Source organism: Oreochromis niloticus, linkage group LG17 (assembly GCF_001858045.2).
Source record: "Oreochromis niloticus isolate F11D_XX linkage group LG17, O_niloticus_UMD_NMBU, whole genome shotgun sequence".
In the NCBI taxonomy this organism is placed as follows: domain Eukaryota; kingdom Metazoa; phylum Chordata; class Actinopteri; order Cichliformes; family Cichlidae; genus Oreochromis; species Oreochromis niloticus.
This window is the reverse complement of record NC_031981.2, coordinates 31,626,311-31,635,823: the sequence shown is the minus strand read 5'-3', so window position 1 is coordinate 31,635,823 and position 9,513 is coordinate 31,626,311. Positions and strand designations below refer to the sequence as shown.

Genomic DNA, 9,513 nt, shown 5'->3' with positions numbered 1-9,513 from the left:
AAAATATACTTAACATGTACATTGAAATACTCAAGATTGAAAAATATCACCTGTGACAAGCATACTTGAAATTTGCTTAGAAAGTTCTATCAATCTCATTTCAATATGTCTTGTAAATTCTGTGAGCCAAAAATATAGCACAGTAACTTAACATGTCAAAAATGTAAAAAGTACAAAATCTCCCTCTGATACATACCAGTCTACTGTTCTGCATTACCAAAATGCATGTTTGAAAACAGTCTAGCAGGGTTTTTTAGCTCTACGAATGACATTAAATAAAAATGTGCCAGTGGTCTTTGTATAAATAACTATATGCATCGATGTGATGGAGTCTTGGGAATGCACTGTCAATGACTGGTCAATGGCAGACATGAAAAAAATGCTAGATGTATATATATTTGGGTCCCCAGCATTAAACCTACTAGGTAGGAAGTTGATATAAGTTTGAAAACAAACTGATATATTACAGATATTTATTACCAACTTTAATCAGAAAATTCAGAGTCACTGTAAAAGTCATCATCGGAAGTATGATCAAGGTTAATGTTCTCTGCTCCTGACAAAACTTGCATATAACACTGTCTTGTTTTGTTTCACATTCTGCCGTTTTCTGAGGTTGATGCTCTGTTGACCTCTCAAACCCTCCTCACTTAGGCCACAATGAGAACCTTAAAAGTAGAACAACATATAACTTAGTCTGCTTTACTGCCTTCAGAAACAGTCAGTGTTTTGTATGCATTACTTAAATACATACTTTTAAATATCTCACTGGAAAACAGGCCGGACAGCTCTTTCAGGATATCATCATATTTTGAAAGAGATTTCCAGTGATGGTCCATCTCTCTAACAAGAATCTTCTTTTCCTCCTCGAGTCTTCTTATTGCCATGATGATATTGAATGCCCTTCTCTTTGTTGTGAGGCTGACAGAGTCTGAAATGCATTTATAACAAAGTTATAGATCAATTCACAAAGAACGTCTGAAGTCGTAAGTGATTTTAGGTTAACACCTGAAGCACTGGGTTTCATTATCTGTCAGATATGCTGAAAGTAGACAACATATTTGTACACCTACCGCTGTGTGCCCGCTGCTATGGCCAAGCTGTGTCACCAGACAGAATTTCTTCCAAGCACAGAGTTTCTTTGTCTGGAACCATTCTGTTGTATTTTTCCACAGCAGAAGTCAAGATTCCTTTCTCCTCTCGGATCTTGCGACGAATCTCCTTTAGATCACTGACCCATTCATCCAGTTGACTGTCAGCCACTGCAAACTGGACTTTTAAGGACTCCAGGTTCTGAAGCTGGGTTAGAAGAGCTTTTGTGGCCTACATTGACAATTTGAGATTAAAAAACAAACAAAAAAACACTAAACACATGTTTACTCTAAATAATTAGAACACAGAGGAGTAAGCATCTAAAAATAAAGTACCTTCTGATATTGATGGGTCAGAGAGGTGGCCAACTGGTCTAGCTTTTGTTGATTCCAGCGCATGGCCATAAGAGTTAGCATGTCCCTCCATCCTGCCAACACAGAAAACGTAATGTTACCACTTTCATCATAATTAGACACTTAAATCTAACTAGTGCAGTATTTGTCTTCTCACCTGCTTTGGACATATGTTTCGTAGTAACTGCAATCCTTGACAGAAAGGCATTACACTGCTCCACCTCCTTCCCTAGAGTCAAACCAGCCCCATCTTGATATGCTTCACTCCATTTCACCTGGAAACACACACACACACACACACACACACACACACACACACACACACACACACACACACACAGATGCACATAAACACACAGATAAAATACAAATTACACAAAATGTTGATGTGCAAGTGATCAGATAAAGTGATTCAAGTGAGAATTTCATACCTCACATTTGAAATCGTGGGCTATAGCATGAAAGACTGAAAGAAATGGCTTCATGCTAAGAAGGTGCTGGAGCTCTGGACCGCTTTTTGTTACTCTTTCAAGATATGGCCAATACTTGCAGGTAACATCCATACAAAAAAAGTGATAAGTCTATTGGCCAGCTTTTGGTGCAGGTACAAGGGATAGGCAAAACTTTCCCTCCGTACATATTTAGAGCACTGAGCAGCACTCCATGCCTACACACCGCAAGCTCCAGTCCCTCCTCATCCACCTTGCTGCTGGATCTTTGGGAGGTCTCTCTGGCTGCTGACCACTCCCCTCCACAAACACCTCGTCCGGCGACCTAAAATGCATTAAATAGCTGGTGACAGTGTCTTTTCACAATCTCTTCAGCAGAGTGTTAAAGGTTACCATAATTCTGTCTATGTAATTAGAGTGTTCAATCTTACATGTCTGGATGTGCTGTGTATGTAGTCCACAAATCTCCCCACATCTTCATCCTTTGCGATGAAGGCGTCTTCAAAGATGCCCTGTTCCTCAGATCTGAACAAAATAGCAATACAGTATACTTTATGGTGTCATACAGTTAATTGGTGCACCTTATAGTCACATTTTCTGATACAAACACTGCTACTATACATGTTTTGCTGTACCTAGCTGCATTCTTGAAACGGTAATGCTTGCGGTTTCCATCCACTGAAATTGCAAGTATGTCTGGGGCACATGCATGACATGTGAAGGGATCCTCCTTTAAAACCGTGTCTAATTCATATCTCACGGCTGTATTAAAGTCAAAAATCCAAATCTTTAGTCAAAAACAGGCAGTGGTTACAAACAGGGAGACAAGCAGTCCATTAAACAGTCTACAGGGTCAAACATACAGAGACTTTAAACAGCAATAAAAAAAAATAACTGGACACTGAAAAACTTCACAAAGTGATGTGTGAGGCACCAAAGGGAGGCAGCTGAGTATATTGAATGAATTATCTTCAAATACAAAAGAGAGAAAGTCCTAAAGGCAGCAACCAAGAAACTCTGCAAGGTCAACGTTCGCAAAGGTCATCTTAGAAGAAACGCTTGGCAGCCGCCGTCGATGACTGCGACAAGCTTGCTGAACCAACAAAGCAAACTGTGTCCAGTGATGCCCTCATCCAGACCGATGTTTGGCCCTGGCAGAGCACATGTGAATGTAAGCTCTTCATTTATAAATATTTCAACAATATTCCCAGTATCTGAGCAGTAGCTGGATGCAGTGGCGGTCCTAGCCTGTTTGGCGCCCTGGGCAAACACTCCCTCTCTCAAAAATCATAGCTCTTTACATCTGAGAGAGAATAGGTGTATTGCTTGTGTCAAAATTTGATTGATGACCCCAGCCTTGACCTTTTGAGCTTACCGGAAGTACTCCGGAAGTGACTAATCGATTCCAGATGTGTGTAATATGATCCATAAGCGCGACGAATTGCATCCGGTGAGGAGAGGGGGTACTCCGGAAGTGTCTAATCGATTCCATATGTGTGACTAATCGCATCCGGTGGGAAAAAGGAGGGGTGATTCCTGGGGGGATCAGAGAGGGAGGGGTTCCTGGGGCATGGAGAGTTCAGGGGGGTAACGCAGCAGATTTCTGTTGAGTCCGTGCTGTATAGAGAGACAAAGCGGCAGTTAGTTTTCCACAGACAAACTCATAGTTTGAATTCTGTTTAAATGTTTCAGTATTATGACAATGATCTTGATAACCATTTTCTCAGTAAAGAACTATTTCTTTTTCAATAGCAGCTTTATTTGCTTTCTTACATTAATCATATTACAGGCGCAATAAAATAAAAACCTTTAATATTATCCGGCTACTAACGGATATATATATCTATATATCCATAGGTCCCTCATCCTATTCATGTAACCCCTCCCGCCAGGGTTACTTGCGTAGTAGCATTCCAACAACGCCCTGTTTCGTCTGTGTAATTGTTTAGAGAGAAAGGAATTTATGGACACTGGGGGTCTGCTGTCATAAAAGAAGACAGGAAGCTACAGTTGGGGGTTGCTGATGCTGATGCTTGTACCTTTAATGAAAGTTCATGGTTTCCATGGCTTGGAGGTGGGTTTGCAGGAGACTCTCTGCATCCTTATCTGTAAATGTAAATGTAAGACAACAAGAGGCCATTGGCCCGGTGGATGCAGAGTGGGGGTCTCAGTGTTTGTAATATGTTAACTGTGTTTTCTATCTTGTGTAAAGGAATTTGGTGTAGATTGAGTGAGGAGATTACTTTAATGACCGGCAGGAAGTCACATACACAGAGACACACACACAGTGCTTTGACTGTTAGGACACACCCACACCTACATGCACACAGTCACTCACGTGCACTCACATAGACACACGGGTACACGCACACATAGGCACTCACGTGCTCGTGCATACACACACAGTTTCGAGCACACCATGGGGTTTTATGATGGGGTCGCTTCTACAAAACTGTGTTTCACAGACAAAGGAGTGAAGATCTGCTCGGGGACACCGGCCTTGCACGTCTTCCCTTCTAGAAGATGCATGCTAAAATGAAGATGAAAAAAGATGAATAAAGGTTTTGTGAAATAACTACTGAGGTCTGGTGCCGTCTCTGGATGCCCGAGGAATAAAAAGAACCGGGGTGAAACTGATTTCTCAACACTCCACAGACCCCCCTCCTTTTTTCCAACCGTATACCTATTCTCTCTCACATGTTTGGGTTAATAATTAGGCCTACATAGCTGCTGGTTGCAGCTTAAAGATTCATCTTAAAGATCCTAAATTTGTCATTGATTTAAACTTTGGGGTTTGCAGAACACACGTGCAGAAAATTACAGAGTAAACAGTGAAAACCACAAACTTAAGTCACAAGATGCTGGAATTCCATTTTTTATTTGAGCAGAAACTTTCAAGGGTCTGTGCCCAGTTGATGATCAAACAGTCCAGCAGGTGGCGATAATGCACCAGCGTTATCCGCCAAAAAGAAAAAAGAAGAAGAAGAAGCAGAGTTCCCGCTTGATTGCGTTTGCTTCTCAGTTTTTCGCTTTCTCATCCAAAGGTAAGTGACTAGATAACTTTGATCTGAGTTCAGTCAATCTTGAGTTTAGCTCCTGAATGAAGTTTTCTGCTGCTCTCCTCGGTATCTGTTGTCAGATATGTGTGAACCTGTTGAAAGAAAAAGTCAATACAAGTCAAGTTGCTATAAAGTAATTTACTGGAAGATATCAGCAAAAGCGAGTGAAACAGAAAGAAGTAAACAGCTTTATTATTAGAAGGAAGCTTTTAAATGAGCTAAGTGTAATCAAAGTTTCTGTTATTTTATTAGTCTATTACTCAGCCCTAGTTAGCATCTTTGGGTCACTGTGTAGCACCTGCACAGTTTAGGAATGCAGCTTGCTAACCAAGCTAGCTAGCTAGCACCACTATGGCGTCATTTCTGTGCCACTGTTCTGAGCACACGTAAAAAAGGTTTGCAGGTGCAAGTGTTTTATTTTGAGCGAAGAAAAGCTGAATTTGAGTGAACAAAATTCATTGCTGCGTGCAAAAAATGTATTTCAGTGTTTGCTATTATCCATAGACACACACACAATAGCAGCCCCTCTCGCTCAGTTTTTTTGCCCTCCCTGGCAATGTGTTGCTCGCGCAATCGCCCATCTTCTATTGACATTGAAGATTATAAGTTAGTTTTTTTTTGTTTTTTTTTGTATCTCATCTTCATCACCTGTGTGTGTGTGTTACTAGTTTGTACAGCTCCATTGATTGTTTTGTGTTTGTTCTTGGCCAGGGCATTTTTTAAAGAGATCTGAAGAGTTTTATTTATATATTTTACTTATAAATAAAATAAATAGATTAGAAAATGAGCAAACTTCCAATTAAATTGCAGACACTTTCTGTACAGTGGGATAAACACGGAGAAGATTGCCATACTGCTAAATTCAGTATCGGTGCTAAAACCTTTAGTGTTTGTTTCAAACAAGTTGCCCACTTAGGGAAGCTCAATTTTGTTCTCTGTATTGTCAGATGGACATATGAGACACTTTGACTCTTCAGTGCAGTGTGGAGCCTAACAAATATCTGTTTTGTGTCCCAGCTGATCAGCTGGAGGAGAAGAGTCTGACGGAGCAGCAGAGGAACATTTCCAGCTACTTGGAATCAGTTGAGTCACTACAGAGAAAACAATGAGCTCAACACAGAAGGTGACAGATATTAGTGTTAAGAAATACTCCATCAAAAGCTGAAGTACTGATATAACTTGTTTACTCAAGTGAAAAAGTATGGGCTCTGAAATGTGTAGAGTAAGAGTAAGAAAGTAAAAGTAGCTCCTTGAAGAACATTTTTACCACCTATTTTTATCCAAAGCTAACTGAACCTTGTGCTATATAGAGCTGGGCGATAGAACGATAACGATATGTATTGCGAAATAACTTTTTCTCGATAGAAAAATTAAACTATTGCGATAGGCCTCATCTCTCTTGTCCTCTTAAAAAAAAGAAAGAAGAACAGCCGAACCAATTACAGCCGCAGCGTCACGTCACATGACTTGTTACGTACAGCACAAGTACCAAGCCGCACATGTGTATTTGTTTGGGAAGCAGCCAGCCGCCGTGCTGCCCGGGTAATGGAGGAAATGAGTGTGCCCACTAGAGAAAAATCAACCGAGAGCGTAACCGAAGAGAAAACAGATGATGGTTCCAATGCCGGAGAGATTGTCGAACGGAAGGGCCATAGAAGTTCCGTAGTGTGAAGGTATTTCGGCTATTTCAAGTCTGACAAAAAACAGAGTAGCGCGCACTGTAAATTGTGCCGAAAGCAAGTCTGGAAATACAATAAACCGGTGCATGCTCAATCTCTGACTGAAAGCGCTAATTCGTCATTCGGCTTTTGTCAGACTAAAGTAACTGTTTGAAAAGCTAAGCTATACAAGAAGGAGAGATTGAGAATTTCCTTTTAGTTCTCAGTTTATTTGATATTGACAAAAGTTAGTCAATTTGTCTGTTCTTCTGTAAAACAAACTAAGATTTATTTTTAGTTTTAATTAATATTTTGTTTCTAAGTGGAATTGACAATTTAGTAGTCTGTTTTGTTTGTTCTATTTTGAAACTTATACGCTTTAGCGGCTGCCTTTTGTGTAGTTTGCAATATTTGCCTTTATTTATCTGAAAAAGTCTCATGTTCCTTAAGTACATCTACCCTGTTGAACTTATTATGGGATATAAATATTTAAATCAAAACAAGATGCTGATTATTTCACATTTTACTTGTGAGCAACGGCACATTTAAATCTTACAAATATAGCTATTTGGCTTATATCGTGATATATATCGTTATCGCCTGTCAGAAAAAACATATCGTGATATGAAAAAATCTTATATCGCCCAGCTCTAGTGCTATATTAACCTCCTAAGACCCGAACTCTTCCACGGCATTTTTAATTTCTCTTTGATATTTGGGCTGGTTGGGACCTGATGAATGTAAAAACAAAGAATTACCAGATTTTTATTTTTTTTTTTACCTAATTTTTGTTTCTAAGAAAAATGAGAGCCACATATGAGGATATTCGTTTAAAACTTCGATAGTACAGTAGCAGTATAATGTCCTCCTAAGTGGATATCAGGCCCTTGTAGAGCAAAACTGAGTATTTTGGTCTAAATAACCCGAAATGTAATGTCCACATACGTGGACGCCAGGTCCTAGGAGGTTAATGTAATATTTAAAATAAGATTAGTAGATGAAATACGAACTATTTATTTCTAACGAGAGCTCCAGTAGATTTTCTTACAGTACAAGCTGTGATCAGCTGACCTGCTGCTCTCTGTGGATGTACACAACTGAATTCAACCAGATGTCAGCAGATGTTTCATGAGCTGTCCTGGGTGATTTCCATCCTCTACACTGACAGTACACTGTCTTTATATTAGACACTATACTGTTGGTATGAAGGTGGAACTCAGTGAATGAATGTCAGCATCTTGAGCTTCAGTTTAAATGAATCTCTGCAACACTCGATGTAATCTAATTCTGACATGAGCACCACAATCACTGTGCACCGGTCACACTCACACTTTACTTTAAATCCATCACAGTTCAGCAAACTAACCTGTTTATCCTGCACTAACCTGCAGAGGATCTTCATGCAGTCTTTAAATAACTCAGTCTGTTTCAGATTGTTTTGCAGCATCTTTCAGTATATGAAAAAACATAATGTCACAGACCCAATATCTGATTTCAGCACATGAGGACTTACATGCAAGCTTTACATTCCAGTTTATTAAATCCCACTGAGCAGTCCTTACTTTTAAATCTAACCTCTCTTCTTCCTCTCCTGTCCTGTGTGTCTTATCTTCTCCATCTCTGAGTGAAGTTAGCTCTCTTTCTTTTCTCTCCCTGCGATGTACAGCAGCTGGACTTTTAGCTAGCAACACACTGTGAGAGAAACTGCACACAAACAGAACTTAGAACTTTTTTATTGTCATTGTGTAGTTTCTTAGGTAGCAAGACCACAAAGGTGCAAAGACCACACAGTTTGTGTGTTTGCTGATGTTTGTTGAGCTGATAGAAATGCTGCATTTGAAATTACCTGTCACTTAAAAACTATTAATCCATTTATTCATGCTCATCTTGTCTATTGCTAGCTGGATGCTGAAGTACCGTGACTGCAACTTATGAGCACCTGCAGTTGTTCGGGTGTTGTGCCCAAAAAAAAAACACTGGCCCACTTTAACTCCTGACTATGTTTTGCAAACAGTTTTGCCTCTTTCATCTTTTTTATGTTTCATAGCCAGGTGATTAGTACACTATCAGGATTGCCTTTCATGTGTTTAGGTTCAAATCAGTTTGATGTTTGATGCCTGCAGCAATGAAATAACTCCCCTCAAATGGCTTAAACCAAAAGTAACAAGCCTGTTTTGAAAATGTAAGGAGTAGAAAATATAGATATGTGTAGGGAGTAAATGCTTTTTAAAAAAAACCCAGAGGCTACAATCAGACTCTGACATTTTATATGTTTATAGAAATATATAATACTGAACCAAAGTCCACTAAAAATGTGTTTTGCTTTGTGTATTATCCAATAATCAAAAAAACAGGCTGTTTGGCAAACATAGTCACAGTAATGATAACAAAAAGCTCTATACTCACAGCTAAAATAATATTACCTATAGCACCTTTCTCTTGTTTGTCACCCGTCTGCTTAAACAGCGGGGGGGGGGGTTGTTTGTTTGGTTTTTTTGCATTTTTGTTAAAATATTTAGGTTGCTGAGCTAATCTTTGTAATGATAACACAGACATAAGTTAGGCTAAGTAAAATAAGTCACTCTTCTGTTTTAAAAGTAACTTCTGCGGGCGTATTTTGTTGCATGCAGTGCATGGGTATGTTGTACACCTAGCTATCTGACACATGTTTATATATAGTTTGATTAAGGAGCTTTCTAGATGATGCTTTAATATGCATTTAGAAGCAAATAAGATGAAACTGTACGTTGAAGTGGCACTATAAAATTGGTAGAGTGGGGAAAAAACAAACCTATAAGGACATCTTTAAATCCACAGAGTGCGTTTGTGCTCGCTGAAAAAGCCTGGGCGGGATCTAACCTACTGTACAAGTGGCAGAAAAGCTTTGGCAGATATATGCTGT

At 39.4% G+C, this 9,513-nt stretch overlaps 1 long non-coding RNA gene across 1 annotated transcript; it reads left to right on the top strand.

The window, feature by feature from the left end:
• Positions 1-4,334: 4,334 nt before the first annotated feature.
• On the top strand, positions 4,335-9,506 carry LOC109195127 (uncharacterized). Its single transcript, XR_002056802.2, has 3 exons — positions 4,335-4,938; positions 5,971-6,076; positions 9,429-9,506. It is a non-coding gene; the product is annotated as an uncharacterized LOC109195127 (long non-coding RNA).
• Positions 9,507-9,513: the final 7 nt, after the last annotated feature.